Consider the following 21606-nt stretch of genomic DNA (forward strand, 5'->3'; position numbering starts at 1 on the left):
GAGCCCTTCGGGACGCACTGCACTACGCTAACCCCATAAATACATGCACAAATCGCAAATGAACCATCTTCCGCGATTCAAATTCCACCCAGCCGTGCTGTCAGTCCCCCTGTGCCGAGGTTCTTACGAACAAGTCGTGGTTGAAATCATATAGCTTTAAACCAGGCTGCCAATTGTGGCCACGAAGCTGAGTCATACCCATCATGCCATAGGAGAAACACTGAAATGTGGTTCCCAAGCGTCTGTGGCATGATGGGTATGAATCACAGAGTCAAGCTGCACCAATTTCTCAAGACCGCCTGCGTCACGATGTCAAAAACAAATGCGGCAACTCATCGACGCGAAATTGCGTTCAAGTGTACACTGGCTAAAAAGAGCACCGGGGGCTTTTAAGTTCGCGCCCGACTTCAGTGGGTCATCAACTGGAGCGTCTACTTTGTCGTGCTGTCCCCCGCCGTGGGGCAACCATATTTTGCCGCCTGCGCTTCGGTGTAGCTGTTACTAAAGCCTGTAGTTCCCTCAGTGGAATGGCAGACAGCGCTGTCCCCGACGGCTGTGATGTGGACGATACTATAGAGCACCTCTTATGGCACTGCGACAGTGAGGGGCGCCCTTTGTTTGCCTCTCTTCGCAGACTTGGTGTCCATCTGTTCACTGAACAGACTATTGTAGTGCCTTAGTATCAGCCATCGCTTTTCTGTGGGAGGCAAAGAAAGCGCCTCTTCACTTTCTAAGGACAACCAGCCTGTGTCGACGGCTCTAGAGGCTTTTTCGAGTGAGGCGCTAGAGGCTTACTCGAGAGGCTTATTCGATGCGTTTGTTGGGGGCATTTTTCTTCTGTTTAATTAATGTAATGTGGATTCATACCGCATTTTTTGCAGTTTTCTTTCTGCTTTTCATTTCTTTATTACCCTTATTCTACTATTTCTAACTTTCCTTTCCGCCTCTTTGCTTTCGGCCATGGTAGCCAACCGGCTTTCTATGGTTAAAATCCCTGCTTTTCGTATTTTTTCTTGCTTTGCTCCTAAATATATGGTGAGGGCCTTGTTATAAGGGTGAGTAAACTTAGTTTTCTAAATGTGAGGTGGTGTGGTACAGAATTAAAAACCGACCTCCCGCACAGAATTTATTTCTCTGTGTTGTGAACAATCTAGCTTTCTCAATGTTTCTTTTTTTTTAATTAGCTTCTGCCACCTTACTCACAAAGAGATTTCTAATGAACGCGAGATTCTTTTTGTTAGTCTGTTCTACAGCTATTATGTTGCAAACAGCCCAAATAAAGTTATTGTAGCCACCCCAATTACCACTGAGATATCTTTATTCTAACTTGTCAAGATACAAACTATGCCGTTCCTTATTACATGAATAAATTCAAGACCTGTACACAAGCACAAAGGTGGAACGGTACGGTACTGTTAGATAGGTTGCTTCAGGGATCAATCAAATATAATTAAAGGAAATAAAAAGAGGCACAACCAGATTCAATTTATTATTGTTTTAGAACATTTTTACTATATATTATTATCTATTCCCTGCGATTATCTCCTTCTCAGTTTCGCTATATGATCTCTCTAAACGCGCTGAAATCTGTTACATCTGAATTGAAGCAAGAATATTGGGGCAGCTTCACACTAGTGGCGCAAAGACTGGGCAAGCAGCAAAGCTGGCGGCCGCAGCTATAGCTTATTCTTGGTTCGGCCAAGTTTTCTGCGTGTCGTCGTCGTTAGCCCCGAAAGAGCAATGAACATGGTCATCGATATACAGGAGCTCGCAACTCCGGATATTCTGCAACTCGCTGACGTTTCGCCGCCGCTTCAACGCCGCGATAATCGGGATTGGACCGAAGTCACCGCATCCGTTCGTATAGGGGCGCGGCGGCTTTCGCGCAGCGCTTCCTCTTATTCTGGAGTGGCGCTCTTCTTCTGTCGCCCTATCTCTCTCTTCAACGGAGACCCGGCTGTTGCAACTCACATGGATTTGCGAACTTGCCGCTAAAAGTTCTCCACGACTGGCAGGCCCGGATCGTTTTGTCAGCAGGCTTTCACATCTCTTCCAAAGTGCACCGCGTTAGCACGCGCTAGAACCGGTGGCAACCGGCTTCGCAAACTCGGCGTCTGTAGCGCGAGCTTTCGCGAACGCACGTGAACTGGCGAGTAGAAGAGAACGGAATAGATCACGCCACGAACACTGGCCAGAGTGTTCTCAAAGCATGGCACCGATTGCGAAAAAAACAAACAAGGACGAAGACGGAAACGATGAGGACTAGCGCACACTAACAACTGAAATTTTACTGATGGAAACGGAGGACGTATATATCTACAAAACTGCCCATCATCATCGCAAAAACGTTTTGGCAGCGCACACAGCACACACAGCAAATTCGTGTCGGCTTCAGACATTACATACAAGATAGCATCGATATTTCTTTGTCTAATAATGCCACAGAGGGGTGACTTACGCACTTGTTTTTGTACTTAGATATGTAAAACGCTTCCACAATCTCTCTGGAAGTTCGATTGTGATGTTTAAACTAAGCAGCTGTTTTTTTAAACAGGGGTGTGCAGCCACAGTCTTTACAATGCGCGGCTAAGTGCGTGAAAGGGTTTCCTTGCAAGCTCTACGCATTTTCCATTATATATTAAGGCACCTTCCAGTTTGACCTATATACCCGTGCTCACATCTCAATGGTATCTGGTAGACACCATACCTCGTTCATTCAACAAAAGAACGCTTGTGGAATAGTGCAACCTCTTTTTACTTCATGCTTACCCTCAAATTTATGTTTTACCATAGGACAGACACCACCGATTTGGTTTTTTTGCAGAGAACACCACTTTCACTTCAAAGTTCTCGGCCACCTTTTTTAGTCGGTGGGAGAGGCCATGTACATATGGAATTACAGAAACCTTAGGGCGCTCTTTTGCTTTCTTCATTCTACCCTTACTTACGTGTCATGCCTAAGCTTTCGTTGTAGCCTGTCACAAAAGGCTCGCAACACACTCAGCGGATAGCCAGCCTCTTGCAACTGCGAAGAGGCTACACGCACCCCTACACTACACGCACACCCGCACGCTCCGCATTCTTCTTGATGCGGTGCGAAAGCACTGCGGCGGGCTACCCAGCATCCATGCTATGTGGGCTAGCGGGTGAGCAGCTGGGTGCTGGGTGAGCAGCATGTTGGAGTCGTGGAAAGGGAAAGCACACCGCAGACCAGTCAGAAGACTGCAGTTATTCCATACCTGCACGGAATTTCGCACCGCGTCAAGAAGAATGCGGAGCGTGCGGGTGTGCGTGTAGTTTTCAGCGCACGTAATAAACTAGGGGATAAATGTGTCGCAAGATCAACCGCTGTGAGATTCTAGGCCACCTATCTGTACGAAAGCGCATAGCACTCCGTTTCTACCACGTCAAAAGAACGTGGTTTATGAAATTCCCTTAAAGTGTGGCCGTGTCTACATTGGACAAACGTGGTGGTGACCGGTTGCTGGAGCATGGCGCGGCAGTGGAAAGAGGTACACGAAGAAACTTGGCGCGACATTGCAGGACCCAATGCACCACCAAAGCCTGCGCGCCAAAATTGGACCAGACAAGAGTATTGAAAAAGTACAGCAAACAGCGCGAAAGAGAAATTTTGGAGGGTCTATGTTATTAACACGACGGGGGAGAGATGCGTTAGCAAGCCTTCCACTGATCAGTTTGCCTGCGAGATTGACTATCTTGACGATTAGAGTGCCCCGCTGCCTTCATGATTTTACATTGTCCTTTATTTCTGTTTTATTTGTTTTTATTTTTCTGTAGTATTCTGACGTGTATTTTCCAGAGCATTACAATCGGTGTCGCTGCGAAATAAAGAGTAGTTATTAGTGCGGCTCTGTCCTGCCAAACCCCTTTTTTCCTGAAGTTGTGCTTGGCGCTTAAATCTGATTCACTTCCCAATATCGCCGCAAGAATTCCAGAGTCGGTCCTGGCTCCCCAAGGCCGTAATTATGCTCCTATGTACAAGGGTTGGCACGTACGCGAAGGCGGACTTGCTGTGGGCCACTGCCATACGCAAGAAGGGGTTGGGGGGAGGGAGCGCGCCGCCGGTATTCGCGAGCATAGAAGAAGGGGGGAAAATAGACGAGGCTATTATCTGCGCCTATACAGTTAAACCTGGATTTAACGAAGTTGACAACATCTCACAAATTTTCGCTGCATCCAGGTTTTTGTTACATGCAGGTTTCGAGTTGAGGGTCGCGTGAATGAAGCAGAAACGAAACCAGAATGCTAGAAATCGGTGAAGGTGAACTCACCCTTTAAGGACTTATCTCACAGTAGAAAACTGTGCGATTCGTTCCTGCTGCTTTCGCATGAGCATAGTCACTACACCGCGCTCCAAAGAGTCAAAGTCACTTATACCTGTATTCACAAGCGTAACTTAATTACCACTTTTGCATTTTGAAACTTTCTGGTTCCAAAAAACGCGTTTGAAGAACCAAATTTATGCTGAAAAGGGCGCCTTTTCGACAACTTGATGCTTACTTCCGCACTAAAAAATGTTTTGAGGGTGCTAGCTGGTATACCGTGCCGGGCGGCGATGGCATTTACTTGCTTGCCTTGAAAAGAGAAAAGGCTCGGTTTTCTGGCAGCAGAGCTCATCACAGACGAACCGACACCACAGATAGAAGTGGATAAGCGCGACTAGAGGCCGATAGGCAGCCCAAGCACATCAAAACTTAAGTGCCGAACCGACACCGCACTCAGATGTGGGAACACACTGTCGTTTGCGGTGCGGGAGAAAAAACAGTGAAATGTAGCTACCCTTGCGACGTGGTGTCGCGCCACACAAGCGAAACCTCAAGTGGGTGCTGTGTTAGCCATGAGATGGCGCTAGCAGCTCCGTTTATCATCATCATCATGACTAATTTTGTTTTCAGCGATTCTAGACATTTTTGTAGCTGCTGGCTCCTTAAAGTAGTGCTAGTATTCGGTAAGTAAGTGCGTTTCGACAGCCGATATTTTTATTAAAAGTTCAGAAAAGAATGACTGATCAGCTTAGCGAGTTCGTTACACCAAGGTTAACCTCCGCAACGCCTTCGTTACATAGAGGTGGCAAACACATGGCGTTCGATGGGGATGGAACTGGGGAATTGAAAAAGTTCGTTAAATCCAGGAATTCGTTACATTGAGGTTCGGGACATCCAGGTTTAACTGTAGTCCTATTATCACAGTAGGAGTGCCGGTGATTATTTTGCTGCCACAAGCTACGCACTAAGCTTTCACGTCTTCGATGTCTGCTCTCTCTCTCTACATTCGACCATCCTTTGTACCGCCCCTGAAGGAAAGTAAAAGTGAACAAAGCTATTCGAATGCCTATCTTGGCCGGTCTAGTTTTTTTTTTTTTTTTTTGCTTAAACGTCGTAATTATTTCTTGTTGCGTCGTTTTTTCTTTGTTTTCTTATTTATTCTTTGACGTTTTCTCTCGCCCCATTTTTTCGGACGGCCAAGAGTCGTTCAGCCAAACTGAATCACAGCTCACGGCGTGCGAATGACATAACCATCAAGGAAGTGAAATTCCCCATGCAGGAACATCTCAGCCGCCAATGGTGCCTCTGTTCTAAGAACTGGAAACGTACAGCGCAAGAAACAGAGCTTCCGAGATCGTTACTGAAAATAACCAAGAGCACCAAACGGTACGGGTAAGCCAATCGGTACCGTTTTTCTAGGTAACGTCGATCCAAGGGTTCCTCACCAACCCGAGAGAGAATGAATCAAAGAAAAAGAAGAAGCGGGCTCCGTGCAGCAGCATCATCCTCCCGGTCACCCTCGTTCCCATTAGCGGCCGCGCACAGATGATGCCGGACCCGACTTCGCCGAAGAAAGGAATAAAAGATGGGGCGGCCGGCTCTCTCGCGCTATCAGCCCGCGCCTTGGCCGTTTACAAACGCCTCGCAGCCGTTTAGGTCCAAGACCATTAGCGCGCAGTGATAAGCGCGCCGTGAGTAATGAGAAGCCAAGGGGTTCTCTCATTTTGCCCGGCCAGCCGCCTTCCTGGCTTCTCCTTTCCCTTCTCTAAACCTCCCCCTCTCCTCCTTATTTCCTTTTGATTCCCCCTCGACGGAGCGCCTTGGGGGAAAACCGGTCAGAGTAGGGAAAGGCGAGCCCAGTCGGTGAATCACATTGTTCGCCGCACAGGAGAGAGTCGTCGTCGTCGTCGTCGCCGTCGTCCAGTCTTAATGCTGACCGGTTAGGTCGTCACGGCGGCGCCTCTTTTGTTGCGGCTAAGGTTGCAATAACTAGACTGCTTGGGGGATGGGATGCTGGGAGAGGGGAAACGACCGCCGGACGGGCGAGCGGAGTTTGGGGAGAAGGGGAGAGGGAGAGACGAGACTAATGCGGCCGGGGCGTTAATGAAATTGTCCTGAACGCTGATTCGCCTGCGAGGCTCGGGTGTGGGCCGGTGGAGACTGCTGGCCGCGCTGCCGTTTCTGTTGGTGCACCGGCGAGCGAGGTCCTTCCAGCCAGACTGGCACTGCGGGTGTGGTGACGAAATACAGCCCCCTCTCTCTTTTTTTTCTATTCGGGAATGTGATGGGAGGAACAAAAGGAAGGCTGACGAGTGTCCCAGACAGCAGCGGAGGTGAAAGGCGTCGGGGAACGAGGCGTGTAATGCGATGGCTTCGCCCGGCGAGTAACCGCTGCGGTAATAGATTCGGGGCGATCCAACACCCGGCGGACACGGCAGTCTATCTCTCGGTGTACTGTTTTGCAGTAGATAAAAATGCGTTGTTAAAGATACCCTTGCACTGATTTGGAGAGCCCGAATTGCGAAGCGGGTTCGAGAACTTTCTCTTTGAGTGCACCTGTACATCCAGTCGTAGTTTCCTCGGTAGCCCATCTGTATGTCCACTTATTCAGGTTAAAAAGCGGACGTGACCTTCTTTCCCACCTGAATTTTTTATCGCTCTCCGATAGGCTCACCCCCGCACTACTAGGCTCGACTTCGTATCAACCGATCAATGTCTTTAAGAGGAAATGCCGCAACAAAAGTGCGGCTGAGATTAATGTTGTGTTTGTGCGGCTGAGTTTAGTGTTGTGGGGTGGTTTATGTCACGAAGCACGCAATAACTCAATTTTTCTTCATACGTGGCCTTCAGTGCAGTTTACAATCCGGAAAACCCAGCTTTACAGAAATGAAGCTTTACGGGGAGCCCTTCTAAAGTCGGTTTCAATGATATTTACAAATGTATTGGTGGCAAGATTTTTCAACGGCCAACATAAACAGTCATGTCGAAATGTGAAGGCTTTAGGACTTTTTTTTTTTTTAAAGCAGAATCTTCCCCACGTGTTCCGGCCGCAATTCATGCTGACGTCTTACAGCCAGGCTGTCTGGCTTAAGCCGACGCGAGAACCGAGCAACCGAGGAGGTATGCTGACGCATTAATTTATAGGTTGTAAACACTGGCGAGGCACGCATGCAGGCAACCTTGTGAGTGCGCCGTCACTGGTTACGTCGGTCTCCGCGGGATGGCGGTACTTGTCCGTGCTAAGCACATGATGTATGTTGGACACAATAAAGCTTGACTTTGGGCTAGTTGGGTATGCATGACACCTTGAAAAACAGCGCAAAAAACTCGGACGTAGAGAGGTTACACAGACACGAGCGCTCGTGTCTGTGTAACCTCTCTACGTCCGAGTTTTTTGCGCTGTTTTTCAAGGTGTATGTTGGACGTTCAAAACTCTACTTCACCGAACGCAAAGCAATGCCTCGACTCCAATGTGAGTTCGATTAATAACATCTCTGTTGACACCACCGTTGAGAACCGGGTTTAAACGGAGCAGACGACGCACGGCGGTGTTTTTATTTCTGCGGCGTGCGGGTGCAGTGGCACAAGCAGCGCCATGTCTGTGGGGCTTCGGCCATGTCTGTGGCAGTTTTCAGTGTTTCCAACCGAAGAAAATGACAGCTAAACATTTCAGTGAGTACCATCTATACATCTTAGCTGAAAAGGAAAAAAAGTGTGGTAGGGCTGGAGATGCATTGTGGTAAAATACCAGTACCGTCTGATGGCTCCGGCGAGCCTGTTGAGAGATAAATGCATTATGGGAACTCCTTGGAGTGGTGAAATCGAAAACAAAATTCCGCCACCTTGGCACTTGAGACGCGAAGGCTGAGCAATTAGCGGAGCTGGTGCTTTTCACTAGCTCTAACTTGGTTTTTCTTAGGTCTGCCCCTTGCTTAAAAGAAATGTTATTATAAAGCGAGGCTTTATTTACACAAACTGAGTTAAATCAACGTCTACAATCCACCCTCCTAAAGTCCAAAATCCTAACTGCCAAAGTCCGAAGCCAAAGTTCAGTTCAACTCAGCCTAATTCCAAAGCCAACGCCCGCGCTATGAGCCCGAAGGAAAGGCTGAGCGGCCCGAATACGACGACAGCTCAGTCGGATAGACGCCGGTTTCATAATGCGAGAGACCCTGGTTTGATTCCGACGCCGCAAGCGTTTTAGATGCGACTGCATCTCATTAACTCGCCTTGTCCATGCAGCGTCGTCGGCGTCGTTGTCGTCCGCCCCTCCCCCATTCTCTTCGCCGCGCGAGCTGCGCCCTCCGCCACTCACCCCCTCTCCTCTCCGATAGCAACACTCTCTCGCGAGGGCATTGGATTGGATTCGAATGGCTTGGCTTGGCTTGGCTTGGATTGGATTGTATTTGGATTGGATTGGATTAAAGTGGATTGTGTTAGATTGTGTTGCGTAATAGCCACGGCAGACGCTCTGGCGCCGGCGCGTCCCCTCAACGTTAAGCGCGCTATAAAACGCGGTGCCTGCGCCGCTCCGCTCCATCGTTCCAACGCCGTTCCTCCGCTGTCCAACGCTGCAACGTGAACCCCCTATGTGTCGCATCTACACAGGGGTTCCCGCGAGGGGAGGTGGGAGTTTTAATTTTGTTTTTCTTCAGGCGCACACTCCCGACACCTACTCGTGGGCTCCTTGCCTCCTCGCCACTTTTATTCGCACTTCTTGGAGTAGCATTTTCCACCTCTTCACTTGGTCGAGCGGAGTTTCCTGTTAACGATCCGCACGGACAGAAGAAAGCTTAAACAGCACCGTTGCTAAAAATTGAAAGCCCCCTTTCTTAAGAGAACATGGTTAAAACACGAAGCTCTCTCCCATGAAAGCTAAGTCAAAGTCAAAGTGCACAATCCAAACCTCTTTGTCGGTATCAGAATGGCACAATCAGATAGATGTCGGCATCATAACACCAGGGACGACGGTATCCCAGTACCGGTCTCTTCTTGGCTTTCTGCATGCAACTGGTGCAATGTTGTATCTATAAACCTCCCTGTTGTGCCGTAGGACAATCTTTCGAATTAAAAAAATAAAAAAAATAACATGAGGGACCCTGCTTCGATTCTGAACACGGAAAGCATTTTTCTATTGAGGTGGTGGTGCGCCTTCCCGGAAACCTATTGTTTTAGTTAGCTTTTGTGGAATGCCTTTTGGGCGTAACGATTTGAATTTTGGGACCGGACTTCGACTTTGCGTTACAACTATCTTTCACTTCACCCACTATCATCATCATCATCGTCAGAGAAAGTTGTCTGTCCTGCAATACGTTTTGGTGTTGACGGTCGCCATCAGTGAAGCGAAGAAAGCTTGGATTTAGAAGTGCGTATCAAATAACGTATTGCGATGGTTCATAACAAGGTAATCCTGCTTTGGACAGCTGGCCAGACACGGTTGCCTTAAAACTGCTATTGGTAGGTTTATAATGCGTTACACACAGACACACGCACACACGCCCGCCCGCTGCACAACGGCCTTAAAACTCTGTTTTGAGTTATGCTTTCGTGTTTTTTTATCATAAGAACAATACTGCACCTATATATGTCTAAAAAAAGAAGTGGACTGATTCATCAACGCGAAGACGAAACAGCTTGATCTATAGACTTGAAAATTCCGGTGTATACTGCTATCATTTCGTAGGGGATCGCTTTTAGTAATTACTCCGCTAGGAATGTAAAAGGAATCAATTGTGTTTACAGAAATTCGTGATTACCGCGCAGGTCGTTAAGATATGGTATCCTTTTGGCTTGTGTATGTATCCCAAGACTAAAAAGTAATTTCAGTGTTTCGCCTTAACCAACCAATTTGGGAATAATCTGGATTTGCGGGTAAATTACGGATTTGTACGGATTCCTCAATATATGGTCGGGCCGTTGATATGCCGCATTGGTTACTGGTCACAAATGTTACCTGCGAAAGTTTCCAGACTCACATTCAGGATTTCATCTGAAGAATCCTCTAAAACGATGAACGTACTACTTTACAATTACGCTTTTAACGAATCGGAGGAAGCCTCCGAGAAACCTCCGAGGCCCAGCAAAACTGCTGGACCTATTGGACTGGAATTTCAGGAGAATATTAACGCCAGAGCTGTTCAGGCCGAGCCTTTTCCGTTCGTCGCCCCGAAAAACCTCGAAGCCCAAAGAAAGATATGTGGTTAGGGATGTCCCGGTAATCGAACCCGGGATCTTTACAGCGTGAAACCGGCAACCATACCACTGGGCCACCGCAAAGGTCCGAGGGGCACGGGATTAGCAGCGGCGGGGAACACTAACATGCGCAGCCAATTAGAAAGAAAAAAAAAATGCCGCGCAGCTGCTCCTTTTGTTGCAAATGTCGACGAAAGACGATAGTCGTCGGGCACCTCTGCCAAGTAAATGCCTCCCTTCTCTTTCCCCCTTACCGCTAATGCTGCTCCTCTCCCGTTTCGCTCCTCCCATGCTAGAGGTTAGCTCAAGTCAATTTAAATATACCCAGTTCCACTGCTCCAGGCCGGGTGCTTCGATGCCAGCGCTGCCTTATGGCGGAGGCATGCGTGAATCAAGGCACCCTGCTCACGTTTTTATAGAACCCCGTTGCCCTACTCCACGTGCGTTCCCAAGCGGAACGTGGAACCTATCTAGTGAAACCTTCAGAAGCTGTTGCCATTTGCTTTCTTAAAATGCCTGCAGAAGCTGTAGTGGCGCGGGTGACAGCAGGCGACAGAGTGATTTTTTTTTTCTGCAGTGGATGTAGTATTTCATTTGCTATTCGTAAAAATCCAACATTTATAAATTTTATAATAAAGGAACAGCGCAAATATCACTGATGTATTGATTTTATGCATCACATTTGTGTAATGTTCTGTTCTTGTTCAACAGCGTTGACAAGTATGCCACATTTCCACCGGACTGTGGCTGTGGGTACATAACCTATTGTGCAGCTTCTGTTTCACTTTGGCCGGTCGGCTGAATCGAGTTACAGAGAGAGAGTGAGAGAGAAACTTTTATTTAGCGTATTTATGCGTGGGAGTGGCTTCTCAGTCCAGAAGTCCAAACGCTGTCTTCGCACGTTCAGCCCTCTCCGTCAGCATGACCTGGTCGGCGAGGTGTGCGCTGGACAACGCAGTCTCCCACTGCTCGAGGTTTGGGCTAGAAAAAGGGGGTGGCAAGTCTGGGTTTTGACTGCATTCCCAAATTATGTGATACAGGGAGCCTGTTTCTCCGCAGAACTTGCAATGCGGTGAATACTGGTTAGGGTATTGCTTATGAAGTCGAACCGGATGAGGGAACGTGTTGGTTTGTAGCAGTCGAAGCGTGGATCCTTGGTGTTTACTTAACTGGGGGTGTGACGGTGAATAGATCCTTCGTTCGAGCCTGTAGTGCTGGGTAATGTCTCGGTAGGAAACAACGGGGGTGGGGTCAGGATCTCCTTCCGTGGCCTGGTTGGCGAGTGCGCAGGCCGTCTCGTGGGCGAAATCGTTGCCCGCGAGAGAGGAGTGTGCCGGGGCCCATACTATCATGACCTTCCGGTTTGGGGGGTTTGCGCTCAGGAGGCGGTGTGCTGTTGGAGTCACCATTCCCGCAATGTATCTTCTGCAAGCCTGCTGTGAGTCAGAGATGATTGTAGTTGCCTTGGTTTGAGTAATAGCCAGCGCTATGGCCACTTCTTCCGCCTCTTGACTCGATGTTTTTGGAATGGTTGCGCTGGTGAGGCATTTTTCTCTTGTCGTCACCACCGCCACCATTGCTTTCTTCTGTTTGCAGCTTGCTGCGTCTGTATACACTGTTCCCTCATCACTGCCATAAGTCTTATCTAGGGCTTTGGCCCTGGCCTGTCGTCTTCCTTCGTGATGTTTGGGATGCATGTTCCGAGGGATTGGCCTGATTTGTATGCACTGCCTCGTATTTGACACAAGAGCTCTGTGTTGTAGCTGACCCTGGGGGGTCCACTGAAGTTTCCCCATGAGCTTTCTGCCAGCGGGTGTCAGTTCAAGTCTTAATTTGTGGCTTGAGAGGTGACCTTCGATTAGTTCGGATGTGGTGTTGTGGAGGCCTAACTTTAGCAGTAGAGCTGTGGAAGCGCTGATGGGGATTCCTAGTGCCTGTTTGTAGGCTTTGCGTATGATGACGTCGATTTGTTCCTCTTCACTCTTGGTCAGAATTACGTACGGTGCAGTGTAAGTAATGCGTGAGAGTATGAAGGCCTGGACCAATCTGGTGGTGTCCTGCTCTTTCAGTCCCCTCTGTCTGTTGGCCACCCTGCGTAGCATCTGAGTGACTTGTTCTGTGGCTGTCTTGAGTTTTTTAATCAGGCCGGTGTTCCTTGTGTCCGCCTGAATGTCTAATCCAAGAATTCGCATCGCTTTTGTAGGCCTGATGGGATGACCTTCCAGCATGATTTGTATATTGTCCTTGACTTTCTTTCGGCCTCGCCTGCGCACGACCAGAAGTTCTGATTTTTGCGGTGCACATGTAACTTGGGTCGGCGAAATGGCTCGAGTTACAGACAAACAGGCAGACATACCAACATTTCTGCGTTAAGCCCAAGAAAGACTATTGTTTTTAAAAACCGTTTCCGTGCTCGGACTCGAACCTGGGTCCCACGCATGATGAAACCGGCGTCTATACGATTGAGCTATCATCGAATTCTGGGCGCACAGCATTTCCTTTGAGTTCGTGGCGCGGGCGTTAGCTTTGGGCTCGGCCGCGGGTTTTGGCGCGTGCTCACGCGGCCCGCTTTGGAAGAGATGTAAAAGCCTGCGGACGAAACGATCCGGGCCTGCCAGTCATGGAGAAATTCCAGTGGTTAGTACGGAAATAAATGTTAGGTGAACCAGCCGGGTATACGACGAAGGAAGAGGGGCGATCAGCTCTGCTATTTTTCCAGCCTCGCACGCTTAGTGCAAGCTGCGTTAATTTTTTGTGATGCTGTAAGATCTGTCCAGTTTTCTTTAAAAAAGCACTGCACCACAAAGACAGCCCGAAAAGGATAAAAGACTTCTTTTTCCCTGAAATCGCTCATTATTACGAAAGCACCCAGAGATATCGAATGGTTTTTGCTGATATAAATAATCCATGTAAATCCAGAAAAGTTGAGTTCAAGGTTTCCCCGAACCAATCCTGCATTTTGCAGATCTGGATTTGAGGTAAATTATGTGTTTTTGCGACACTCTGAATATTGGGCAAACCCATCGAAAAAAAGAGACGTCGACAGGAAGCAAAGAAAAGACAACAGGCACGCTTTCTCTTCTGTTTTTTTCCATGAGTGTCAACATAAGCCAATTAGCCCAGCAAGTCTGTCTTTTTTTACAATTGGTTTATGGTTCGATATGCCAGCCGTACAAATTCCCACAAGAAATTTAGTATTTGTCATTACGAAGCTGTAAAAGGGAGAGCGGTATTTTTGAGATTACGGCCGTGACAACGTGAAAATATTTAAACAGAATATCAACGCCAAGCCCGAATTCCTGGACTAATACAGACATGGCAAATGTTGCGAGTACATTGCTATCATAACGTCGAAGCTCAATCAAAGTTAATACTTTATATAAATTCAATCCCCAAGAAACTAAAAATAGATTGATATGTTTCGTTCGTAAAATTCTTCAGTATCTCACAGCCTCATTCAGATATCTAACTGGCTTCCGCTCATACACGTAACGCTTGCCAATGTGCTACAAAGTTTTTTACAGTTTGTCACAAAAACCCTGATGGGGCAAATCTGTGTCAGGCCAAATTGCAGCTTTGTACGGATTCCCAAATATGTTGCACACCTGTACACGTATCAGGACACCGGGGTGTATCCGTGTACTACCGTATGGTGGTGTTTCAGCACTTGGAAAAATAATACTAACACAAACGTTTTGCTACATGTCCCTAGTAAGTCATAGTGAATAGATTAGAGACGGCAAGGAGGCGCTAATAGCAGTGAGTTCGTGGCTGTAGGAAATGGTCACAGCTGGAAGGCGGTAAGCCTAAAGCGAGCGGTCGTCTTGAAGAGTCCCCACTACATTTTCCCGCTTTGGTCTGTCTGAGCCTTATTTCGCAGATCTCGTCTTTCTCCTGTGTCTGTGTTTAGCTCTTTCCCCATCTTCGTCTCCTTCCAACCGCGTATGCTTTGGGATGCTAAACGTTTACCAATGCAATTTGACGCGATGTGGTATTTCGTTATTATCGTCTAATTTTATTTAACTTGGCAGGAAATGTAGCCCTCAAGATATTGGGGAGAAGAAAATTCAGCTGGCACAGATTCCATTACTTCATGGGAGAAATTCTGGCCTCTTGCAAGACGTGCGATGCTGCAAGGCACAATTAACTTTATTGAGAACGGTATGGTGACGTCTAGTTGGACTTGTATGAGAAGTGAGGCAGAAATTGCTACCGTTGTCACTTCAGGTATCTCCAGTTTCACTTCGGTTCACTTCGGTCTCACTACATTCAATAGATGGGGTATCACTGTGTTCCCTAGGCAGATAATTAGGACAAAGTTTCCCTGAGGAGGCTTGGAGTTGGAGCGACAGGCCGATAGTAAAAAGTAAACAGAATGCAATTAACACTGCGCCTTGTATTGTAAAGGTTACTTCTGGCTACTTCAATAAAGGCTACTTCAATACGCTGTTTGACAACCTTCAACGCCTACTTAAATGCTGTTTCGGCTCACACAAATCCAGTCATGCGTGAGATTCAGTACATTCGCAACAATTTGGCGAGAAATTGCAGGCAAAAACTCTATCATGCGCGCTTTTGTTCAATTTTATTGCCGCTGTATTCTTTTTTTTTCATATTTCAGGTACAAGAAAATTGCGATGGTGCACGAGGTTCATTTGCGCTACTTACTTTTGAAGTGGAGGCAAAGTAAGGTCATGTATGAAGAGTGGGTTGTTTTAGCTGTGTCATTCAACTAAACTGAAAAGGGTGTTTCCTGTGAGTATGCGCCAACGTTCTGAATTCACGACCATCGAGTTTCTATGCATTCGTGATTTTGTTGGTCCTTATACCTAATTTTGCTCAATCATGCGGGGCACATAGCATTTGTAGGTAGTATGTAGACGTTTAATACCTATGGCCGGTGCCACACTGAGCACTTTTTCACCTGGTTGCAATATTAGTGCGTTACACCAGTATATTCCTAGTTGACCCTCATCTGTCCCAAGACGTACTTAAGTAGCGCAGCCAGCCTGGATGAATCGATCAAACTCTGTCTTATAACAAATGATGGCAGCCACAAGAGCATTTTTACGGTAACTGTGGAGTGCGATTCTCGAAATGTTCTTGATATTGAAACTCACGTCGAAGTTTTATTTATGTTAAGGGGATATATAAAACTGAGAGTTAACTACAACCGAACTGCAACTGAAGCGACCATAAGTTCCGCCATGACGATGAATGTACGAAATTCGGTGACACTCAGCGGAACGCCTCCGTTAGAGCGGGAACCAGAATTCTGCATCGGCAATATTACATTTGCAGCATTACCTGCTGCGAAACGGTGATTTTTTGTCCTCTTGTACAGGAGTCCTTAGCGCAGCTGTTGCGAGTACTTTTTAAATGTGCATGATGTCACTGTACGCGATGATTACCGCTGTGTTATTAACAGACCGGTATTACCAGCGCGATGAAAGCCAAGCTCTTAAGTGGACTCTTAACGCTTTGCTGAGACATCACAAGCTAGCGCATGAAGAACGAATGTGACAGCTGTAGGTTACGCTTCACTGTCTTGCAGATTAGCGCACGTTTTCTCGTTATATTATATCCTTTCCCGGCATTCTTAAATTAGAAACAAATGTACAAAGAGACACTTGATCAATGGACGCTAACGTACTTATCTCGGCCAGCCGGCCGGACCCCTAAACCGAAGGTCAGCGATAGGAGCCGATAAATCCGGCGGAATGCCCGCTGATCAAGCCCGGGATTGAGTTGCGCCGTGACGCGGCTCTCACTCACCCTAGTAGCGCTGCTGGCGACAACGACGGGGGTAATCCTGGCCGGTGCCGCTTTCGCTGCTGTTCGATGCCGACGGACACAACGAGGGCGGCCTCAGCGGCGGGCCGACGAGGGCCGCAGCGCAGCGCCGAGGCCTGCGCTGCTGCGGCGCCCTGGGCATCGCGCCCCCTCGCAGCCCGGCCGACCAGGGATCGGGGGGCGGGGGACTGCCCCCGGGTCCCGCCGGCGGAGTAGGGCTGCTTCTTCGCCCCCCGCAGGCGGCGGAGAGGGAGTTACACCAGAACGGCACCACCGGCGGCGGCAGAAGTCTGCGGGAGCAGTCGGCCAGGAAAAGGGCTCGGGGAAAAGGGAGCGCTCCAGGGGGACGGCGACAGCACGCGGGAAAGAAAGAGGAGGGGCCCTCGGACGACGACGGAGAGTCACAGCGCCGCCGCGGTCCGGCCGGCGGCTGTGGCGGGGCCCGGAAGGCTGCGACGGCCCGGCCTGAGGAGCCGGCCCTGCGAAGGTCGTCCCACGTCGAGGGTCGCCATGTTGGCCAGAGCCCAGGGAGCGCGACCACTGCGCAGACGCGCCGCTGGCTGCCGCTGCTGCCGCGAGCCCGCTCCGTCTTCCGGTCCACCTCTTCCCCTCCCGAACCCCGCTCTCCTCTTCTTTCCCCCTTTCCGGGCCGCGGCTCGGCTGCGAGCCTGTGCGTGCGTTCGGGGCTCAGCTGCGTGCCCAGGCTCGAGCGTCCAGCATCGACCGCTGCCGCGAACTGCGCGCCGCTGCCACCGCGCCACCTTTCTGTGGCGCGAGAAATAGCAAAAAGCAGAGGGGAAGGTTTGAGGCACTGAGGCACCCCCTCGATACGAGAAAAAAAACATACCGTAAAACATACCTGCGTTTGTAGGCGAGCCCGGCGGGACATTGTTCCGAGCAGCGTAATTAGCCGCCGTAGGTTCGATTTCCCCTGTGATGGATGCTACCAAGTTGTTAGTGCATTGGTTCTGGAGGAGTCGTGAAGTAATTTCGCCGAGATTTACGTGAGAAATACTGCACCTCTTAATCCGCCCGTTCATTTTGCGGATGATATAAAAGAATGCGAGGGGGCGGGAATACACTGAAATGTTGACTGGGTGCATTCATGAACAATGACGCTACGTTAGGGTATAACCGCTTGCCTCTTTACAGCGAAGCTGTCTGTGGTTACGATTCGGCAGATCGTCTTGGTTGACAGGCAGAGCATAGACGAGCAATTCTCAGCGTATGGGAATAATTGATAAACAACATAAAGTGGTCCTGGGTCGCCATATTTTGGTATAACACGGTGGTATGATGCCCCTACAAAAATTCCTTCCTAGCAATGCACTTGTGTTTAGAGGTGAAGCCGACTTTAGAGGTGAAGCCGAAAAAACTGGTTAAGCTTCGTTTCTGTAGGCTGGCTTTCCCACATTATGGGTTGCACAGTGAAGCAACACAATTTGTGGTTACGGCCTCAGTTAATGCTTCACTCTTACGGCGCCGCTTCTTTCCCGAGTCGTGCATACCCCTCGCAAAGCGCGGCGTCTCCCTTCCCCCTGGCCTTGCGTAATGCCGAGTGCTCTCTCTCTCTCTCTCTCTCTCTCTCTCTCTCTCTCTCTCTCTCTCGGCGGCCGCCTTTGCAAACCACGCGCTAGATACGTCAGTGATTTCTACCCACAAATCGTTGCATATACGTAGTCGGTCACGTAGAGGCCACGCCACTGTCCTCGTAATTCAGCCCACCAAATCCCGAATACAGCTAAACCCCAACCTAGCACATCCCACCAGAGCGCCAGCTTCGTTGGGCTTCCCTCTTCCCAGAATGGACGCTCATTTTTTCGTCTATAACAATTGTCACTGACATCTCATAAACGGAGAATATTCACGAGAGACAGCGTCAGTAAGAAACTTTTAGGAATGGCCGTCAGTAACAGCTACGCATTCAGCATATGTTTAAGGTCTATGCAGACAAAATACAAGTTTCTTTTATTCGAAAGATTTCGTGGTTTGTAGTGCCTCCAGCTCTTGTCCGGCACCAAACGATGCCGTATTCCCTGAAAATTAACAGAATTTTGATTCTCCCACCAAACCGTGTGTTTTCGTGTGCCATGAAGTCACAAGGCCGGCTATTCAAATGAAAGTCCAGTGCGTCATTAGGCTCTGCAGCCTTGCTTATCGTCAGTACTCTCAGATTGTGGTACAAACTGAGCCGCGGACCGTTGTTCGTCATTGCTTTGTTTTTACCGTATTTGAACATGGTTTGTTTTTTTTTTTTACGGTAGAAAGTAATCGTTTCGTGAAACATGGGGTATGCTCGACAAACAAGGTCACGTAAGACAACGTCGCATAGCCAAACGGCCAGTAAGGCAACTCCAAAGCGGCCAACTGCTGTGTAGCTAAAACAAGCATAGTGCCCAGCACCAACCGCAGTACCCACTGGTACTTCTATGTTCTAATAACATTTTGGGCACCGCTTCAGCACTTGCTGTAAATTGAAATGAAATTCAAGCGCTACAGAAAAAATGGACGAGAGGTTTTGTGGTCTTTAGTATTCAGCGAAGTGTAAGCTGGTCTACTAACTACTACGTCCAGTTTACTTAATCAGAAGATTCTTTGGCCCAGTCCACCGCTATTCAAATTTCGTTATTGCGCCGGGATAGCCGCGAGAGCGGAATATTTTTATTACACTTCATAGCTCGTCTATCACGCTCCGCAATGCTACATTGAAACGTCTGGAGATTCATGTTAAGGCAAGAGTGAGTGCTTGAGCAGCATAAATTGAGAACACGGCGTTCAGAGCCTCATCAGCGGTAATCGTGCATCCAAGCGACAGCGAGCTTTCATGCAGAAGCACCAGTTTACCATTTAGGTCGAAATTTCGGCGTCCCAGCGCACAAAATGCCACCAGATGGCACACAAAAGGGATGACGGGTCACAAAACACAAACACGTCACTGAAGGCTCAGAATGACGCCATATTTCTCAGAGAAGCTTCTATAAAAATAAGTAATGCAGTTGAAAGGAACAATGGGTAATTTGGGTTATCTTTTTTTTTTTTTTTTTTTTGGGGGGGGGGGGTTCTTTTACCAGCTTTCTCCGGAATGTGAGACGAGCATGGAACCTTCGAACCTTGATGATTTTAGCTGGATAAAGGGGACGTTTGTTGTAGCCTTCTATTTATAAACGTGTTTAGGAGAATGCACTGAAGCCTACAAGAGTAATCTGCGTCAGTTGATAGAGAAATTTACATGGGGCGCCAAGCAGAACACGTTTGCGTTGGTAGCGTTAAGAAGGGCGATTTGCGAAACTTCTCACCTGTAGTATTGAAGACCGGGGGAAAAACTGATGGCCATGCCGCCCGAAGAATGTGGATGACCATCGTAGCTGTGTAACATTTGCAGGGTGGAACGCCGCAGTAGCAAATCCTTTCAGATTCTGCGCACTTTGAACATTGCTAAGTCAGCCTTTTAAGGAAAAGGCTTGCAGCAACCCGTCCATTGCACGTTCACGCTTCGCTACATGCCAAGCATTACCAACCACCATCAAGTCGTTTCCAAACTACAGTGTGCCGCACACCGAAATACTGAATCGGGAACGTCTGTCCAGAGATAGAGAGATAGATAGGTAGAGCGAGAGAGAGCGCGCGAGAGAGAGAGAGAGAGAGAGAGAGAGAGAGAGAGAGAGAGAGAGAGAGAGAGAGAGAGAGAGAGAGAGAGAGAGAGAGAAAATAAACATTTATTGAGCGTAAGTGCTGATGGCGTAGCACTCGCTTGGTGGAGGGCATTCTTATTCCGTGATACCCAGGCTGCGACTTACCGTCCATTCCGTCTTTACCAGTTCTTGCTGGTGTCCAAGGTCCGGATCGCCCAGAAAAGCCAGAAATTTCCTAAGAAACGTCGCGCACGCACCTATGTGTTTGTCCAATTAATGAGGACCCTACGTCCGTTGCTTTCCCGGTGCTATTCGCCGCCTGTTTTATAGTTTTCTTCTTGCTACTTCAGGTGTCAGCACATGCCTTGCTGGTTTACTCAGCCTCCTCATTGAAGTCTCTGGGATATTTACGGGCATGGTCACCAGAAAATATAAGGGAAGATATACATATACAGCTCCGCTGTAGAAGACGCACAGGAAAAAGAATAAAATTGATAATGAGACGACGCAGTCGCACCACTGGAGGCTTTCCGTCCAAGCCAATATGAAGGTGGCGCCACTGTATACATCAGCTTAAGACTGTACATAAAATTAGCGCTCTGGTTTCCACGCGACACTTGTTCTTCGACTTTGATCCGGTGTTTTTGTGTACGACGATGGAGTCTTAGTTGTCTACATCTACAACAGCTGTGAAACGTGTTCACTCAGGGCAACGCAGCGTCGCAGAGGAGCAGGAGTGGTCAATCTTGGAGAAGAGAGCCAAACCAGCGGCCAACCCGGTGTCAAAATCGCCCACACACAAAAAAAGAAAACCGAACATGGAGCAGCGGAGACGGTGGGAAGCGGAAACTAGGAGGGGCAACAGCCAAGAAGCTGACGTTACTTCGATAGACTTGAAGGCGTCTGTTTCAAAATCATCTGCGAAACCGCTGTGGTCGTACGGTGCTACCGCAGTGGATGGCGCGCACGCAGCATCATGTACCAGGCCAATCAAACGCGCCCGGACGTCATCCCTAATACAACATGGCGGCGCACAGAATACTAACATACCAGTTGGACATCTCAAAACTGACGCGTTTGCATTCACTATATCATAAGGAGTGAGTAGGTATCCTAAAATTTTTAGTTTGCACGCCTGGAGAAGGGTCGAGATCATTGTCGTTGCAAGCGCAAGGGTGTACGAAAAAATTCACCGGATGCCTGTTGACCTGAGTGTACATGCGTGGCTCTCAGTCAGGTGCGGCACGTTTCTTGTGATGCTGCATTGTTGCAATTTTCAATTGCCATTTCGCCGTGAGGAAACCTAGGGATTTATGTGCTGATGTGTGGGTGGCTACCGCAGAACTTTGTGTTAGAACTGTTACAGATACATTGACTTTCATGCCACCAAGGTGGCCCTGCACAGGAGCTGTTTCTACTTCGTACCACCATTAGTTGCCTTTTTCAGCTTTCTCGCAGAGAAATGTTTGCTTATTTGGGCATGTTGCCTATTAGTACTAAATAAATGACGTGTTTTGTTACCCTTTTCGCAAATTAATTTGTATTTGCTACTTTAACGCGGCGGTATTGCGTAAGTTTGCTTTGACGTTAGGGAACACTATTTGCATGCCATTCAAACAATGGGAGAATTCTGAATTTTTGTACTATTTCGAACAAAACCTGATCTTTCTCAACTTCTCTTGGTGTAAAACTACAAGTGCTTT

At 48.3% G+C, this 21606-nt stretch overlaps 1 protein-coding gene across 1 annotated transcript in view; it reads right to left on the minus strand.

Annotated features, from left to right (window-relative positions):
• The window catches only part of Smog (G-protein coupled receptor 158 smog), a 394223-nt gene extending 377414 nt beyond the window's left edge, over positions 1-16809 (minus strand). Inside the window, exon 1 of the mRNA XM_077707544.1 lies at positions 16254-16809. The gene's annotated coding sequence lies outside the window, so the exon portion shown is untranslated. The remainder of the gene's footprint in view (positions 1-16253) is intronic.
• Between the last annotated feature and the right edge of the window lie 4797 nt (positions 16810-21606).

This window comes from Haemaphysalis longicornis, unplaced genomic scaffold (genome assembly GCF_048455015.1).
Source record: "Haemaphysalis longicornis isolate Haplotype H1 unplaced genomic scaffold, Haemaphysalis longicornis Haplotype H1 scaffold_4, whole genome shotgun sequence".
NCBI classification, from domain to species: Eukaryota; Metazoa; Arthropoda; class Arachnida; order Ixodida; family Ixodidae; genus Haemaphysalis; species Haemaphysalis longicornis.